The sequence below is a fragment of the Lissotriton vulgaris genome, chromosome 8 (genome assembly GCF_964263255.1).
Source record: "Lissotriton vulgaris chromosome 8, aLisVul1.2, whole genome shotgun sequence".
NCBI lineage: Eukaryota > Metazoa > Chordata > Amphibia > Caudata > Salamandridae > Lissotriton > Lissotriton vulgaris.
This window is the reverse complement of record NC_141696.1, coordinates 139,062,019-139,081,954: the sequence shown is the minus strand read 5'-3', so window position 1 is coordinate 139,081,954 and position 19,936 is coordinate 139,062,019. Positions and strand designations below refer to the sequence as shown.

At 46.1% G+C, this 19,936-nt stretch overlaps 1 protein-coding gene across 1 annotated transcript in view; it reads left to right on the top strand.

Moving 5' to 3' along the window:
* Positions 1–19,936, top strand: part of PPME1 (protein phosphatase methylesterase 1) — a 171,423-nt gene that overhangs the window by 129,645 nt on the left and 21,842 nt on the right. The gene's annotated exons all lie outside the window — the stretch shown is intronic.

Below are 19,936 nucleotides of genomic sequence, written 5' to 3'. Positions count from 1 at the left end.
ACCAGGCTCAGTTGAAGAAATTGAAGCTTACTGATGTCCCGAAGTATTTCAGTGGATAGAAATTGCAAAGCAGCAGTTTAAAAATCTGGGCAAACTTTCACTAAGCAGCAGCACTCTGAGTGGGTCCAGCTGCATTTAGAAGGTTTTTAAGTAATTTTCATCTATGCCTTCAAATTCCTGCTGCTTGTGAAGTGACACAAGCATGTGAAATAATAAAGGTCGGTGCTGCAGCTGAATGCTACTTGCCTGTAACTTTGGCTGTTGAGCATAGATTCATTCATGTTGCACAGTAGTCACATGCAACCCGTACAACCTCCCCAGGAAGAAAAGGCAGCAAGTTCTTAAAGTAGCTGTACTGAGTGCTCGATGATTCAAAGATGTAACTAATAATGACATTAAAGTGGTGGCTTGGGTCGGTGCTCGCGCCGCCGGTTTCCAGTCGACAAGGCTCTTGTCAATTTGTTTTCTGAAAAGCGTTTCCCTAACCTGTCAAAAGGTGCATTATCGTGTTGCTGTTGGGAAGGTACCCCAGGTTACAGAATTTGTTAAATACGGTTATGTACTAAAAGTTAATTTAATTTAATTTTTAATTTAATTTAAAACATTTATAAAGCGCAGCGTGCACCGAACGGTTTCTTGGCGCTAGTGGAGGGTATTGGCTACAGAGACAAGAGTAAGAACCGGTGGTAGAGCCGAGAAGGGGGTTTACACAGGGAATGCCTCTGTAAATCTTTCAGAAATGGAGATGAAAACAAATTTTGGCCATGACATGTGAAACCAGTGGATACATTGAGTCACACAGACAAGACCTAAATATAGAAATGTATAAACCACTGCTTTAGGTGGATTCATGTACAAATGTGTGTAACTGATTTTGTGATGGACTAGATACATTAAAGCACGTGGTGCTAAGGAGTGTTCTGTGCATCACATTCATTAAGGTAGGGGAATTTATTTAACATTTGTACAGTGGTGTGAAAAAGAAAGTACACCCTATTAAGGTTTCATGATTTTACATATTAAGACGTTTCTGACCTTGAACTACTCTTCACCAGCCAGAACTGTAGATAGCTGTAACCTCATTTAACATGAACACAAATTTGGCTTTATCATTTGTTAAACAAAAAAATCAACCAATATTCAGTTGCCACATGTGAAATATAAGCACACCTTTGATTCATGAACATCTGGAACGCCCTGTATCAGCACTAACTTGAAGTAAATGTTTTCTGAAAATGTTTCAGCCTCTCACTTCGCCTTGGAGGAAATCTGGCTCACTGCTCCTTACGAAACTGCTCAATGATTGCGATGTTTAACATCCTAGATTATTCAGTCTTTTGGTGCCTCCAAATCATGTCCATAGGGTTTAGGTCTGGAGGTTGACTTGGCCATTCTAAAATCCGGATTTGTTTCTTTTTTAGCCTTTCAGTCTATTTACTGCTGTGTTTTGAATCATGGTCATTTCGCATGATCTCACAGCTGTGCTTTAGCTATTGGATAGATGATCTTACAATTTCTGCTAGAATGTCCTTGAGGAATTCCTTCTAGACTCTTAAATATGAGATGTACAGAATTTGTGGCTGCAAAAAAAAATCTAAATCAACCTCCCCTCCATTATTATGCCGTATGAGAATCTTGTGGTGATATGCAGTGCTTGATTTTTGCCAAATATGCATGCTAATCTCCTGACTCCACACCAGTTGTCTGCCCCATTCCACAGCTGGAGACGATGCACTCCAAATTTCTTGGGCTATCTTTGACTCCAGAGTAGACTTTGAAGGGGGCAATGGTGCAGCTTTTTTAGATGATACTGAATCCACGTTGTGCTCAATATATCGCGGGGACCCCTGCACAGACGACTGCTGGACACCATTAGACCGCTTCCTGGCACCAGGCTGCTCTTCCACTCAGTTACTGAAAGGCATACTGGTTCCTGCCACAGCCTCTGCTCCATAGACGCAGGTTCTGGATTCAACCCTGATGCCGAGCTTTGATCCCAAGCAATTCTGCTAGATCTGAGTTGATATCTTGTTATGAGAGCACAACCGATGATGTGGTAGGATTCTTGAAATCTTTCTACCTGGCCCTTCAACATCAGAGCCTTTGTTACCTTTCAACGAATACCGAGCTGAAACCATGTTCAATATTGTTTGCAAGTTGCCCCATTGCTTGGCTTCATAGTCCTTCTCTGAGTAGTTTGTCTTTTTTGATATCACACTGGACAATGGAAAATCTGGTAGTTCAGGCTTAGTCCAACAAGAGAGAATGAATGTTTTTCCTGCAGCCCCGCCTGAGCAGTGATGCTCTTGGCAAGAGGGAGCTCTATCTTGCTCGTTTACCATTGCTGTCTTTGAATGCTGTTTGCTTATTGGGGAGATGCACTCAATGCCATCTGGGATATGGGAAGTAAGGTTTTGCCGGTCGTTCCAGAGGAGCACCAAAATACTTTTCTACCGGTGGTCCGCGATGGACAGAACACAGCCAAGTACATATTTTGGGCTGGTCTAGACACTACAGACTGCCTGCTGGGCTTTGGGCACCACTAGTGTAGTGATTCTCCACTATGCCCGAATGCTCTAAACTGTGTTTTCTTGGGACATGCAGGCATCCCTTTTTGATATGTCTTTGATGGCTTCAGGCTGTTAGGAGATAAAGCAGTTTAAACGTTGTAGTGTTTAATGGTTACCTGTACTACAGCCCACAGGTGGTGGCGGAGGACTGGGCCACAAACTGTTCCCACAAAACCCCCCATCCCCTCAGCGATTTTCCTACTTTAACTCAGACCTCTGTAGAACTTGAAAAAGATGTTCACGCATTGCTGGCCAAATCGGTTATGGGGCCTCTGTCTCCTGGCCTCATGTATTCTACTTGTTCCTCATACCTTTTGGCACATGTGGGGTCTGCAGTGTAGCTTCTGCCTTCAGTGTGCTCTGCACTGGGGGTGAATCACGGACAACATCAGTGTGTCGAATGGGGTAGCCTGGGACATTCAGTAGTGTATTCAAGATACCAACTTGACTTTCAGCATACTGTTCTCTCTACCCCATCCAGAGCTCAAGGTGGTGACAGATGTCTCATCTCTAGGCTGGTGAGCCAACGCGGGCACATCGATTATCTGAAGCTGTGTACCACCCCGATTGTTCTCTACTCTGATTTGCCTTCTATTAGGGGCAGCCTTGTGCACATTCTAATAGACAACGCAACCACTATTGTGGTACTGCAGTAAGCATTGTGGGCTGGAAATATTTGTACTGTGCCAGAAGGCAAGGGGGCTGGGGTGCTGTCTGGCCATTCAGGAGAATTTCTTGACTATCCGCCATGTGGTAGGATCGCTAAATGCCAGGGAAGATGAACTCCAGAGACTCCATTGAACTGACCACAGGTCGCATCTGCACCCATAGGTAGTTATTAAATGTGCTCGGTGGGGCGTGTCTTGAGTAGATCTTTTCGCTACTGCTGAGAATGCTCATTGTCAGCCTTTTGTGCTCTGGAGCCCAGACCCCCATTCGTGTTCTCTGGTAGACGTTTCACCTTCTGTAGGACTCTGGTATAATTTATGCATTACTACTTCTGCCGTTTCCCTGAGTTCTGAAGAAGGTCAGGAGGGACTGGCCTAAGATCATTCTCATTGTCCTGGACCGGGCTAGAATTGTATGGTACTTTCACTGCATCTGAAAGTCTGCTCCATGTTCTATGTAAATCTTCGGGAGAACAGTTCTCCCAACTGCATGGCAGGGTGTATTGCTTCACACTTCCAGATAATACAGAATACCACTCTCCCACACAGAGGCTCAAACACGATGAAGCAATAAACATAACACAACACCTCCTGGAAAGGGATTTCTCTTAATAAAATGAAGCTCATCAAAGACTGTTCTCAGAATAAGGCTTGGGGTTGTATTTATACAATGCTCTCTAACAGAAAGGCTTTCCCAGATGTCAAATTAACAACATCGTGTGTGTGTGTGTGTGTGTGTTTTTTTAGATTTTATGGCCATATATTGATTCATTCAAGTCATTTAGGTATTCTGTTACCTGGTTTCAGTAGTTGAACTTTTATTCTTGCACTTTTCGCTGTACATAATGTCACATTTGCAGTTTTGTTGCCAGTGCCTCGCATTGAAGTATGTATCAACATTGATAGTATGTTTACTATGTTTAGTTCTGGTCAGGTGACAGCCTATCACATGATTATCTGGGAGGGTTCAAATACATTCTAAATCACTCGATTGGCGTTATTGTGATCAAAGAGACTGGGATCGCCAAAACGCGTCATGACCACTTTGCACCGATTTCATTAATATAATAAAAGATTTCATTTCACCAGCAACTCTAGTGCATCGAAGTGTCTGTTTTCTCTGAATGGTGCCGGCAAGCACTTTGGAGTGTAACCTGATGTTCTTCAGAAAAAATCGGCTTTGCTTTTCTTCAACGGACCCCTCCCTCTTTAGAGACCACCACCCCGGGGCAAAGCATGAATATTTGCAGGGGGCGCATGGCCCCCCGCAGCCCCAGGGATCGCCACCCCGGGGCTTGTTAGTTTAAAGTTGGGGGTGCTAAGGCCCCGCCCCCCCCCCGAGCCAGTGATGGCCCTGAGGACTGCCACCCCCGAGGGCCGGCTCGTGCAGTGTCCCGGGGTTCCCACCGCAGGGACACTGCTGTTTGCAATGACAGGGCGGGAGCCTCGTGGCTCAATGAAGCAAAGCAGAATTGCTTTTCCGTAAGGGGAGCTGCATGTCCCCTTAGAGTGGTCTGCTTAATTCAGACACTCTGTTCATCACCACCCCCTTTTCTGAATCGTTTTTGGCCACTATAGGTGTGGCAGGGTATACTCAGACATGAGTCCCTTTCTCACTTCACCATCAGGATTCAAGCAAGCCGGGCCGAAGACGGCTGAAATGCCAGAAACCGGTCCCCGGTAGCTTGTCTCCTTTCTGGTGAAGAATTGGCTTGGTAGTTTAGTCTGCCCTGTTCCCATGATGCACTGGGCCAGGGACAGACTGATTTGCATATAGCCAGGTTCTGAGCTGGGATGGTGCAGTGAGATAAATAACGGTGATGAATCAAGCCCTGATCTTTGGACTGGGTAAGAGTGGTCTGCTTAATTCAGACACTCTGTTCATCACCACCCCCTTTTCGGAATCGTTTTTGGCCACTATAGGTGTGGCAGGGTATACTCCGACATGAGTCCCTTTCTCACTTCACCATCAGGATTCAAGCAAGCCGGGCCGAAGACGGCTGAAATGCCAGAAACCGGTCCCCGGTAGCTTGTCTCCTTTCTGGTGAAGAATTGGCTTGGTAGTTTAGTCTGCCCTGTTCCCATGATGCACTGGGCCAGGGACAGACTGATTTGCATATAGCCAGGTTCTGAGCTGGGATGGTGCAGTGAGATAAATAACGGTGATGGATCAAGCCCTGATCTTTGGACTGGGTAAGAGTGGTCTGCTTAATTCAGACACTCTGTTCATCACCACCCCCTTTTCTGAATCCCCTTGTGGAAAAGCAATGCCGGCTCCGGCAGGACGCGGGGAGCCGGCGGGATCGCGGGGGGATTGGGGACTTCCCTCACGGTCTCCAACGGATAGGGCCGGCCCCAGGGGATGGGGTCCCCTGGGCCCGAAGTGGCCCGGGAGGGGTGCCACGCAGCCCCCCTCCCCTACAACTTTTTTTTTAAAAAGGCAGGCCGGCCCGGGGGATGGGGTCTCGTGGGCCATAATAGGCCTGAGGAGGGGGCCACGCAGCCCCCCTCATAAAAAAAAAGAGATGGCCAGGCACTGGGGGTTGGGGTCCCCTCCCAATGAAATTACAAAAAAAAAACATAAAGGCCGGCCCTGGGGTATGGGGTTACCGGGGCCAATAGAGGCCTTAGGAGGGGGACCATGCAGCCACCCTCAATAATTAAAAAATATATTTTTGTCCCAGCCCCGGGGGATGGGGCCCCCCCTTCCGTAACATTTTTTATTATTTTTTTAAATGGGGGGTGAGTCCCTGGGGGATGGGGTCCCCAGGGCACATAACATAGAAAAGGAAGGGAGGTCACACAGCCCCCCTTCTTAAAAAAAAAAAAAAAAAAAAAAATACCGGCATCACGCCGGAGGCCCCGCCCCCTCCCTGCAGCACTCTTCTGCAAACGCGCCCCCTGGCACGTTTGCAGATGGGGAAATAATTCCCCTTGAATACTGGGGGTCCCTAGGGGCCAACTAGCCCACCAGGAACCTCCAGTATGCGCCAAGGAGCTGCGTTGCTTAGAGGTGTTCAGAGGCCACACCCATTTTTATACCTCTCTGCAACCAGCTCTATGGCGCTTACTGTAGGTATCTGGTGGGCTAGTTGGACCCCATGAACCCTCAGGATTCAATAGGTCTTAATCCCCCAACTTAAAAACTTTGCACAGTGGTGAAGGGAGGGGGTGGGGCCTATGGTGATGTGTGCAAACACGCCCTGTGGCACGTTTGAAGTTGGGGAATTAATTCTGTGTCAATCCTGAGGGTCCCTGGGGCCCAAGTAGCCCACCAGGTACCTCCAGTAAGCGCCACAGAGCTGCATTGAAGAGATGTGTAAAAAAGGGGCGTGGCCTCTCAACACCATTCTGCAACGCAGCTCCCTGGCGTTTACTGGAGGTACCTGGTGAGCTAGTTGGATCCTAGGGACCGTCCAGATTCAAGGGGACTTGATCCCCCAATTTAAAATGTGCCCCGGTTCACGTTTGCACAGTGGTGAAGGGAGGGGGCTGGCCTGAGGTGACTTGTGTGCAAACACACCCTGTGGTGCGTTTTAAGTTGGGGAGTTAATTTCTCTTCATTACTGAGGGTCCCTGGGGGGCAACTAGCCCACCACTTACCTCCAGTAAGCGCCACTGCGCTGCGTTGCAGAGAGGTGGCCCAGGCCATGCCCCTTTTTACACCATTCTACAACGTAGCTCTCTGGCGCTTACTGGAGGAATGTGGTGGGCTAGTTGGCCCCCAGGGACCCTCAGGACTCAAGGGGACTTAATCCCCCAATTTACAACGCACCAGGGGGTGCGATTGCGCAGTGGTGCAGGGAGGGGGCATGGCTTGATGTCACAAGTGCGCAAATGCGCCCTGTGGCACATTTTAAGTTGGGGAAATAATTCCCCTTCAATCCTGAGGGCCCCTGTGGGCTAACTAGCCCACCAGGTGCATCCACTAAACGCCACTGCGCTGCGTTGCAGAGAGGTGGTCCAGGCTATGCCCCTTTTTACACCTCTCTGCAACGCAGCTCTGTGGCGCTTACTGGAGGTAGCTAGTGGGCTAGTTGAACCCTCAGGATTCCTTATCTCCCAACTTAAAACAGCCATAGGCTGTGGGAAGGAGGGGACGGGGCCTGAGGTGACGTGTGCAAGCACACCCTGTGGCGCATTTTAAGTTGGGGAAATAATTCCCCTTCAAACCCATGAGGGCCAACTAGTCCACCAGGTGCTTCCAGTTTGCGCTGCTGCGTTGCAGAGAGCTGGTCAAGGCCGTGCTCTTTTTTACACCTTTCTGCAACGCAGCTCTGTGGCGCTAACTGGAGACACCTGGTGGGCTATTTGGACCCAAGGGACACTCTGGATTCAAGGGGAGTTTATTCCCCAAATTAAAACGGCCATAGGGTGTGTTTGCACACGTCAGCTCAGCCCCCACCCCCCCACCCCTTCACCAGTGTACAAACGCGCCCTGTGGCGCGTTTTAAGACTTAGTTTTTATCCCCCTGCCCTATTATGTACTAGGGTCCTACATCGGAGGCCATGGTAATCACAGGGGTACCCCAACTCATAGTGTTCCCTAGTGTATGTAGGTGTTTTAACTGTATTCTAAGTGTCTTTTAGCATAGCACTGGCTCTAGGACTGGTTAGTCAGTCAGTTACCACCAGTACCCATCTGAAAAAGTTGAGGGTACTGGATGATTTTGCAACAAGGCCTCTTTCTGCTCCTCTGTTTCTTTCTGCACATCTTCCTTCTTCCTGCATTTTTATTAGTCTTTGAATACTTCTGTTGCATCTTTCTGCATTTCTTTTTCTTCTGTGTGTTTTTTCTTTTTTTCTTCACATGTCCTACCTCTGTAGGCATAGTTAGAAACTAGCATTTAATAAAAAACCTTTGAAATTAACGGAATAAACTATAGATTTCAGGCACGTTATGGTTAGAAATTAGCATTTAAAAATCCTTAGAAATCCACTTAAAAAAAACAATAGGTTTCAGGGGCGTTATAGTTAGTTGGACATTTCCCTTGTACAAAACCATTGAAATTCCCCTGTTATAGTTAGTTCAGCTAACTATAACTTGCGCGCCCGCAATGCACCGCTGATGTCACATATTACATCACTCATGACATCTCAAATGCCATCGCTCATGACCTCATCTCTTTGATAGAGTGGCAGACCTCCTCTCACCCTAATATAACCTTTGATACACACATTCAACAATAGAAACTATCATTTTCAAAACAATGGACATACCAATACCACTTACAACACACCTTTTCAGTAATTCCAAGATCTCTACACACATCCACTCATTCACCAACAGTCCTATACAGTCACTCATACATGTACTCACTCACCATATGTACTCACTCATCATATGTACTCATGCACCTACACATCCTGTTACACACTTACTCATCCATAGAGTTACTCACACACATAGTCACACATGCAAACAAAGTATCAAACATCCATTTACTTGCATATACAGCTATACACACATCACCACAATTACTTGTTCAGAAACGTAAATATACTTACTCTCTTAAGCAATTTCTTATAGAAACACATACTAATTTATACAGGAATTCTTCCAATCTCTCACTCTCACATATACTCCCTTATATACACCAATACTCACATATACTAGTTTAAAACATATGTAGTTACTCATAAAAACACTATTGAGACAGTCATTCACTCAGTAACACACCCATGCACACACTCATCCACCCATACAGTCCTGCACACATGCTGTCTTCAACACATACAGTGAGTCACTCATTCATGCATCTATGCACTACCGAACCATACAGACACTCCTACTGATACTCAAAAAACCAACTAATAACCTTTATAGACACTCATGTAGCTACTCACCAACCCATGCAGCCACTTATACACAAAGTGAGAGACTGATACAGATATTTCTATATTTAAACATTACTTACTAACCCATGTATTCACTAAGATACACTTAATCAGTTGGTTATACAATCAATTTTTCACTAAAAATCATCCATTTAAACACTTATATACCCATTTATTCTTTCATCGACCTTGGGATATACATATATAAAACCTATTTAATTTTCAGAAAAACACACATTCACTGGATGATGTCATCAGTGATGTCACTGGCCATGTCATGAGTGATGTAATATGTGAAGTCATCAGCAGTGCATTGCGGGCGCATGAGTTATAGTTATCTGAACTAACTATAACGGGGGAATTTGAATGGTTTTGTACAAGTGAAATGTTTTTTTCAGTGAAAAAAAAATATATATATATATTTCTCACCAAAGTTTACCCAAAGGCCGGCACACCCAGGTAAGTTGCGCTTCTGAAATTTAACGGCAATCCAAAGGATAATTCCCCACAGTTAATTCGGTCCGAAACATGTAGCCCTTCCTCATGGACCTAGAAAGACATGACAGCAGCTGTGTTGATTACTAATGCAGTCCCTCTTTTATTTTCAAATGCACGTTCCAATGAACAACAATGATGCATGATGGGATTAGTAGTGCCAAATACCCCCTAGTGGGTCGCATATTGCCATGAATCCATTCGACAAAGTTCTTAGTGGGTACAGACAATCCTTCGCCTGCCGCTTTTGAAACAATCAACAGAGCACCTCCTGTTCTGTTATATTGTTTACCAATCCGATTCCCATACGATAAAAGGAAGGCACTATATATATATTTTACACGAAACAGGAACCCATTTGAATGAGGCCAAGAGAAGTAAGTCAGCTTTGTTCATTTATTTGACAGCATGCATGCAGGCTCCCGGTCAGGAATGCATTTTCACAAAATAAAACGCCAAACATGTTTCGGGAATGTCCCTTCCTCAGCAGCGTTGTCGGTGCAAAAAGAAAACCCATTAATCACGCACCTTTTCAATAATTAGTCCCTGCCCATATGGGCGTGGCCACTGCCATGGCCTTATGGGATCCGTAGTGCATGAGAAGTTTTACCCCAGTGGGTGCGCTGTCTTTTCCATTCAATGAAGACTCATGCTGTCAAATAAATGAACAAAGCTGACTTACTTCTCGTGGCCTCATTCGAATGGGTTCCTGTTTTGTGTAAATGTTTTGACGGCCAGCCCGGTCGTGAAAGAGGCCCACCGCTGTTGCGGGTCCATGTCGAAACCACTTGGTGGCTGATAAGGAAGAGGGAGCGGACGTCTACAGGGGGTGTCCGTCTCGTGCTTTATTGACAACAACAAAGCAGGACAATCTCAAGCCACGACTGCATTTCAACCCACTTGCGATTTACATGAGTCTTCATTGAATGGAAAAGACAGCGCACCCACTGGGTTAAAACTTCTCGTTCCTTCTACATTCTCATGTGTTCCAGCCTTTATCTTAACGAAGCTTGCGAAAGTCTCCGGCGGTACATTCAACAATCTCCAAAAGCACAGAAAGCAAAGCAACCTTGAACATGAATAACCTACACAACTTGAGTTATCTGGGGCCCTGCCTGTGCACGCAAGAAGCGCTAGCAAGACCGAGTCTGAATTAAAGATGACACGAGGGCATGTCAAAGCCAATAGTAAGAACTTCATAATACTTCCCAATGTACAACATAATGCACATTTAAGCATCACTCTCACACTCACCCTCACTCTCACACTCACTCACTCACTCTCACACTCATTCACTCACTCTTTCACTCTCACTCTTTCACTCTCACTCTTTCACTCTCACTCTTTCACTCTCACTCTCTCTCACTCTCTCTCTCTTTTTCTCACTCTCTCTCTCTTTTTCTCTTTCTCCCCCCTCCCCTCCACACGTTCTGTTCCTGGCAAGGCTGTTCTACTTTGCGACAGCTCCCACTTTAAAACTACAGGAGATGCATAAGAATTTTTTATGGCAAGAAAGGCACATGCAGGGGAAAATCGTACATTCAGGCTAGGGTAAGATAAAACACCAAAAGTCAATTAAAATCATGGTAGTCAAAGGTCATCACGTGGTAGCAAATCCATAAAAGTGCCTCTAGCACTACACAGGGTTCTACACCTGAATATCCATAACTCTCATCATGGAGATACAGTGTAATCAGCGGAGTCAATTTTCTCTACCTGGTTAAGTGCTGGAAGCAATTTTGGATGCTCACAGGCTTTCCACAAACGAAATTTATTCTAGCGGCTGGGCAGTGCTTTTTTGCTTCGTGTGATATCTATTTCATAGATCCACTTCAAGAAAAGCTTTTGTAATGATCTCTAGTTTGTCAGTCTTTGGCATGGCACAGCTTCACCCAGGACACTGTTAAAGGTTGTTTGTCAGCCCTTTTGGTCTTTCTGTGTTGGGGTGATCCAGACGTCTGTGCTTGTTTCCTTCTGGTTCTTTTATTGTGCTGCAATGGGAACTTACTTTAGTACTTACTTTTTTGATCTGCTTGCTTTTTGAACCTATACTCCAAATGTTCTATAAGGATGCGAACGCTTAAGGCAGTTTTCCCTATTGTAATTACTTCTGTAAGTTGGTGAACTGCAGGTGCCACCAGTGCAATCACATTATACTACATTCTGCTACAAAGTTGGAACTGCGGACCCTTGTTTCCATTTTCCGAAAAGTAGGCAGTCCATCATTCACTTCGCAACTCCCCTCTAAGAAAGAGAGGCTTCCGCAGGTGGATCTCAAGAGGGTCCCTCATTTTTATATTACTCGGACTAAGGAACACCGAGTGTATGACCAACTCTTCATTGGATGCGCCAGTGCAATGGAGCATAAGTTAGTTCCAAAACTGACTCTTTCAATGTGTTCTCTATTACAAGATGTGCTATATCTCGGTTAAATGGAGCCTCCTGAGGACCTATGGGCTCATTCCACCAGAGTCCAAGCCATTGCTACAGTTTTGGCGAGAGGTGATCCAGTGCTGGACAAGTGCCAGGCAATCTGCCCACACCTTCACCAGGCACTGCTGTTTAAACCTCCCAAGTTTGCAGTGGGGACCATTTTATCCAGACTTCCTGGTGTAAAGTCCATGCCTGAGGCCCACCATCTTGGAGGGTACTGCTATGGTTTCTATTCATAAGGTGAAGAATATGTCGTTAAAAGTATATTGATCAAGGACAATCTACTTACCTTCAGTAATATTTATTCCACTGGATGCTTCATGTTCTGTGTAGTGGCCATCAAGGCGATAAGGTTCCGTTTTAGATTCTGAATATTCTTGAGGTTCTCTATTATTCAGTCTAAGGCACAGAATGCTTGGCTGTAAACTGATGTCAGCATTGAGGAGTAACCCCTATGTATGGCTCCCCACATCAGATCTGAAGGTGGGATGAGGTCACTTCAGACTATGATGGCACACCATTCAGCACAGAGGAGCAATTATTAAAAACCTACTAGATCCAGCCTGGTACCCAGGGAAATTAAAAAGGTGAGAAGTCTTCGGCGTTTTGTGGCTCATTCAGGTGCTGGTTTGCAAACCTAGATTGTGCTGCAAAGTCAATTAATGAAGATTAGGAGTTTTCTCTTGTTTACCCTTTTACAAAACTTGAACTTGTTGAATTTTCCCAGATTGGTAGAATCTGCAGTTCGAAAGCCTACTATATTTTTGTTAGGCGTGAACATCCTACATGTAGCTTTTGGGCTTCTTTGTAATCTTTTGGACATCATATAGTTTGATCTTGGAGTGAATTTTCTGGGCATTCTACTCCTTGGCAGATTAGTAATCGTCTTGTATTTGCACAACATGTAAGCTATCTTTCTCACTATGAAAGGATGGACTTGGTAATGGCTTCATAACCACTCCAGATGAGCAGCTGGAAAATTTTCTTTGAGTCTCATATCTTTCAACCTAGGTGTGATGTATTACCACAAACATGAATCGTAGAGAGAACTGGCAAATTTATGTATAGGTTGATAAAGTGTGCACTTGTTTAGCAACACCTGGTTCTACTTACCTCCTTAACTGACCTATAAGCAGTAAAATTGCACTTATGTTTTTTACAGAAGGCCTATGAATGTAGGCTGGCTTTTTTGTACATTAACAAGATTACATTTGTGTTACTTGTCTCATGAGATTAGAATTAATTACCATTAGGATTTGGCGAAGGATAGATGAATTTCATATGTCTTAATATATGAATACATAGATTTCTAATAGGATATACTTTATTTTCTATATCACTGTATGTATGGGGTATTTATGTTGCTTAAAGAGTGTCTAACAGGGCTACCACAAGAAAATACAGATGAGTGAATCCAGATAATAAGTCTATGGAGCTTCTATATGTAGCTGGTTGGTGCAGATGGATATAGTAGCACTATTGTTCCAAATCCTGGCTGTGTTGATGGAGAAGGCCAGCTTCCTGGTTTGAGTATATTTGCATTCTTCTACCCCTACTTTGGTGGCCTTTTAGCCGTGGGTGTGTCAAGAGTTACCAGAGATGGTGAACATGTGGGAAAGGTCAGTGTCAAACGTGGAGCATAGGTTGATGGTTGTGGGTTAAATACATCCAAGTTCATGTTGTTGAGCTGGGTTCAAACTAATTTTTTTTTGTTGAACAAGCTGAATTTGTTTTGGCTCAGTTTGAGTTTGAGGTAGGTGCTTTACATCCAGTACTGGTTAAGGTGCAGGCAGTGCTTAAAGTACTAGATGTCTGGGGATTGAGAATCTGTGGTGTTAGTGTAGTTTAATTTCGGATGATGGAAGATGGAAAGGATCGATCCCTAAGGAGGAGGTCATTGTGAATTCTGCGATCTGCTGTTCATGTGGACAAACTGTTGTCTGTTCGATATTTTGGAGGATAACCAATGGCGGATGTCTGTATTTGCACATTGATGGTGAATTCCCTTTGGGAGTACAGGGTATGGCTTTCAGGTTCAAAGCCTCATGAGGCATGGTTAACTTTATCCGTGGTCAGGAGAGCACCCTTAGCGAATTTTAGGGTGACTGTTTTGGTCCTTCCACATTGATGACAGATTGGTAGTATTGATGTGAACTTGCAGTTGTGCATAAACTGCTTTTTCAGTGATTTTGCAGAATTGCCAGTCAGTAGATTGATGATGGACAGTTCTTGGGTGTGGGTTTTCAGATTTGATGTATCTTGAGGCAAGAAACTTAAATATTGTTCCTACTTAAGAATGAAAAACTTCATATCTAACGTAACGGAACGTTTCAATTCTATTAAGGACTCTGAGGCGAGGATTATGCTAGTCTTTCTTCATGTATTGCATAGCAGCCATTTAAAGTACAACAAACTACCATTCCCATGAACCAAAGGGAATGCCAAAAGAAACAAACATCACAGCAATAGAGTGTTTGTAGGTAGTGTCCATCCAATGCACCAATCAGAGGTCCCCCGGGTCTTGATAGTCCTCTGTCCATGAGTCCTCTTTCGTCACTCAGTCAGCCAACCCAGACATCTCATTAGTCTTCTTTAGATGAATACCCTGGAAAACCAAAAGCAGGTATAAGAGATAGAAATTGCTAAGGGTTAGCCCTGTGGAGAGAACCCGTCAAACAAGTAACAGTTCACACTCTCGTAACTCAAAGTAAACACTTTTCTTACTCCAATACCTGGGAGGGAAATATGCAACACTGTTGTACCCTTGGTGGGATAATCCTCGCCTCCGAGTCCTTAATAGAATTGAAACTTTCCGTTACGTTAGCTAGGAAATTTTTAATTCTATGTCGGGACCGGAGGCGAAGATTATGTTCGTTTAAAGCTTGCTCACCACCAATTGAGCCATGTCAACAACCAGTTTAAAGTAAAACCGTTTAAGGTGGAGGCAGAAGACCAGTCTGCAGCATTCAGAATGTCTTCCAGACGAGCTCTCAGGGTAAAAGCTTTGGAGGCCATGGCCCACTAGTAGAATGAGCACCAAAGATATGTAGATCGATGCCCGCCTCTTACATAATGCAACGGGCAATAGTGGGGTAGGACACCGCCTTATCAGGCTTCTTGAGCGCAATGAGTAACTGGCGTTCCCCAGGCGGTCTCAACTCCTCTGTCATCTCCTCGTAAGCCTTGAGGCAAGCGACAACACAGAGCTTCGGGGAATCCGGAAACGTAGGATAGGAGACAGAAGTCGTCCCGCATTTGGTGCGCCTGCGTATGGTAAACCTCACCCCCGTGGGAGAGAAGATTCTTCCAGACACATCCAGAGCTCGAACGTCGGAGACCCATCTGCAAGAGATCAGGCATAACCGCATAGCGAGATTTGCTGAAAGCTCTTTCCTGGACAAGAACCTGTTTGGTTGCCAAGATTGGAAGAGATTCAAAACTCTGTTAACATCCCACAACTTCGAATATCTAGGTTCTGGGGGAAGAGCGAGGCAAATGCCCTGCAAAAGACGGCACACTAAAGGGTGCTCTCCTACCGGAGAACCATCCACCAAGGCGTGACCAGCGGAAATGGCCGACCTGAAGGTGTTGATGGTTCTATAGGCAAGACCTTCCTCTGCCAGCGAGGCCCAAAAATTCAAGATGTCGGTCACATCAGTTGCCACGGGATTGAAACCCCGTCGCAGACACCAACGACACCATCGTGCCCAGTTGATTCGATAACGTTTGAGCGTGCTGTCTGCCCAGGCTTTTTACAAGAAATTCTCAGCTGCTCCCGAAAGTCCCGGGACCGCCCATCGTCCCCTGTAATCCGCCACGCCATGAGACTCGGGGAGCCTTGCACGATCAATGAATGAGGATTGCCGTCCGGACTCAGAAGAAGAGTCGGAAAGCTGAGGAGTGGGATTGGAGAATCCCAAGAAAGTTCCAGAAGAACTGGAAACCAAACTTGAGACCTCCAGATCGGTGAGATGAGCACTACGCTTGCTCCTTGGCGACTAACCTGGGCTGAGACCCAGGTTATCATTGCAAACTGGGGGGAAGCATAGCCCGTCTCTTGTCGCCAATCCTGAAGAAACGCGTCCGTTAGCTCCGCCAGTCGGTGATCCAGCTGAGAGGCGAAGAGGTCTCCAGAAAAGCGACCCCAGAGGCACTGAAGATCCGTAAACACTCCCGGGTGCAGTTTCCAAAGACTCAGATCGTGGAAGTGATTGTCCTGGCCCGGTAAGTACTCTGCGGTGACCGAGATAGATGTTGCAGGCAGTACTGCCATAAATTTGCAGGCAGATCCGAAAGGGCTCTGGTGCTTGTGCCCCCAAGTGATTGATATGTCGGACTGCGGAGACATTGTCCATTTTGAGAAGAACGCAGGAGCAGGCCGAGTCCTTCGTCCAGCATTTGATGGCGAACAAGCCTGCCAAAAGTTCCAGACAGTTGATGTGTAAACATCGTTCGGACGTTGACCACACACACCCCGTGGTAAAGTCGCCGCAGGTTGCGCCCCAGCCGGATTTGCTCGTGTCTGATTCGATAACAATATCCGGCACGGACCCGAAAATGGCACGACCATTCCAGGCCTCCATGTTGGCCAGCCACCACTGAAGCTCCTCCCTGGTGTCCGCCGTCAGGCACACCTTGTAAGAATAAGGACGGCCCCTGCGAAGGTGGGCTGCCTTGAGTCGCTGAAGCGCTCTGTAATGGAGCGGGCCGGGAAAGATCACCTGAATGGAGGCTGACAGGAGGCCCACTATCCGAGCCAGTTGTCTGAGGGAAATCTGCGACCAGGTCAGGGCCCTCCGAAGCTCGTGGCGAACCTTCGTCATCTTGCGAGAAGGAAGGCTGAGAGTGAACTCCACAGAGTCTACTAAGAAACCTAAGAAAACAACCCTCTGAGAGGAAACCAGGGTGGACTTGGACTCGTTTACCGCAAACCCTAAATTCTGAAGCAGATCCACTGCTGACTGCAGGTGACGAGATAGTGTCCTGGGATCCTGCGCCATCAACAATATATCGTCCAGGTACATGATGAGCCTCATGCCAGATGCCCGGAGGCGCTCTATCACTGGCCTCCAAACCTTGGTGAAACACCAAGGCGCGAAGGATAGCCCGAAAGGAAGAGTGGTGAACTCGTATGTTTTGCTGCGCCAGGGAAACTGAAGTAAGTGGCGATGAGGAGGAAAGTTAGAAACCGCCAAATAGGCGTCCTTGAGGTCGAGGCGCGCCATCCAGTCGCCTGGTCTGAGAATGTCTCGAAGGAGGGGAATTCCCTCCATTTTGAAATGGCGGTAAACCACCCACTCGTTGAACTCCTGTAAGTTGATGACCGGACGCCGACCCCCATCCACCTTGTCCACCAGAAAAAGATTGCTGAGGAAACCCTTGGGATGAGGTAAGGTTTCGACTATGGCCCCTTTGCCGAGAAGGGCTTGGACCTCCTGGTCCACCTGAACGGCGTCTGCTTTGGAAAAACAAAGAGGATGGGGAGGAACAACCTCAAAAGAGTGCCTAGGAATTCTATCTGTCACTGGGGATGCTTGGGTTCTGCAGACTGTAAGGGGATTTCAGACATCCACATTGGGAAAAAATGCGCCAGACGGCCCCCCACTTGAAGAAGGGAGAACACTCACCGGAAGAATTGGCTCCGCCTCCTCCTCTGCCACCTCTACCTTTTGCCTCTGCGTCCGCGGGTGGGATAGAAATCTCCGAAGCTGGCTTGATCCTGATATTGTCCTTGACTGGAGCCTTGCCCTCTGCCCTGATTTGGACGGCCAGACGAGCGGCCCTTACCTCGTCAGGCCCCTCGGAAAACCCAGGGGCGAAACACCTTACGTATGGAAGACTGGGCCTAACCAGGGAGATAAAGGTGTCAACAAACCTCCCTAGCTCCTTAATAAAGGGTTTGCTGAAAACGCCTCCCTGAGCAACTGGGCCCGCCTCAGTATCCGCCAGGTCCCCCAGTTTGGGGTCGACCTTGATGAGATGGGACCGGCGGCGTTCAGTAGAAATCGCGCAGTTGGCGTTCCCAAGAAACACCACTACGCGTCAGAGAGATGATCTGGGGAAATGAGGGAACCTGAGACCTTTGCTTCTTCTGCCATATCCATGATCTTGGTAGCGGGCCCCAAGACCTCCAGCAACTTATCCTAACAGGCGCGCCAGGACCTGTCTATGCCTTTTGTGGGGTCTTTAACAAACTTTTGGAGGAAGGTAGCCATTCTGAGGTCAACCTCTGGAGTGGCGACTACCTTCCCCTCCAAAGAAGGGCGTGGACACTCTGCCCTAAGGCAGTTATGGGTTGCTGGTTCTAGCAGTCGGCGGATCCTGCTGACTACGTATTGGGCGACTTTCTCCTAAGGAGCTCAATCAGAAAACCGTGGATGTAGGACATCATCCGGGTCCAGCATATCTGCGCACAAGTTGGTCTCAGAAGTAGCTGATACAGCCTTGGGAGGGAGCCAAGGCAGGGACTGTTCCGGAGAGGCGTCACCGTCCCCTTGGTCCGCGGATCCCAATCCGCCGAAGTGGAGGGAAATGCAGGAGAGGCCGCAGGGGAACCTGCTCGCAACTGGCTAGGAAAGCCCGCTTAAGGCGGGAGAAAGCATCCGAATCCGCTCCAGTCTCCCTAGCTCGCTTAGACGGTGGTTCTTGCGAATCAGAGGCAGGGCAGAGACGAACGGGGTTAGTAGAGGAGGCCTGCGCTTGTGAACAGGAAAAGGTAATTACACACATTTAAGAACCAAGGCAATGCACAATAGAAAAAAAACAGACATATCGTGGCTGGTAGGACTCATGGACAGAGGACTATCAAGACCCTGGGGACCTCTGATGCATTGGATGGACACTCTACCTACAAACATTCTATTGCTGTGATGTTTGTTTCTTTTGGCATTCCCTTTGGTTCATGGGAATGGTAGTTTGTTGTACTTTAAATGGCTGCTATGCAATAAATGAAGATAGACTAGCATAATCCTCGCCTCCGGTCCTGACATAGAATTGCTTTAGGGTCGTCTGACATACAGAGAGAAAGCAGAAGGGGGCAAAAACACATACCTGTTTAAGGCTGTTTTCTTTTTATGGTTTTCCCTCCTAGAATCTGATAAAACGCAGAACTATAATATAACTACTACTTAACATAATGTTTTTCGTTTTGTCCTCATAACTGCAATTCTTCATTAATCTTCATGCTTGTGTAACATATATGGTGCTACATTTAGCACAAAAGCCACAAGAATGTGTTGGTATCCATTGCTTTTCATTGACCCCCAGCTTTCAAGTGTTGTAACAAGCATTTAGCAAATATTTTGCCACAGGCAATAAGCCGTGCTATTAGTAAATAGCTACTAGGGTGGGTGGGTTCTAAGACCTTTTTATAAATATGTATAATTGGACCCCTTGCCTGGAAGGAGGAATTGTCTAGTTTACAATATACAATATAGTCTGAAAATAATTTCTAGAAGATCTGTACTCTAAGTGCAGGGAGTTTTGTTGACCATGATTGTTTTCCCATAAGATCCTTCGGCATTTGATAGTTTAACCTGGATTGGATTGCATTTAATTTCATGTACTGGTGCATTCCTAGTAAAATTATTATTTGAAACTTACAGTTATTCAGTGCAGAATAGAATCCTTGAAATTACATATAGAAAAATAAGTCAACTGTTGTGATTAACTGACCGGAAGAGAATATTTGATAAATGCTGTTCAAGTGAACTGTGCTTTAACTCGGAAAAGTTATATTGTTATTTGATATAGTCTGTTTGTATTGCCAATTTCTCAAAGTCATTGATTCAACTGCAGTTAAAATATCCGATGATGTAATTTGGTTTCTCCATTACTACGTTTCTTGCATACCCAATCATTTCTCTTTGTTGCAACTTTAACCAGAGTGTATTTGTAACATTTTCATTTAACACCTGTATTCAGGGTCTGTGT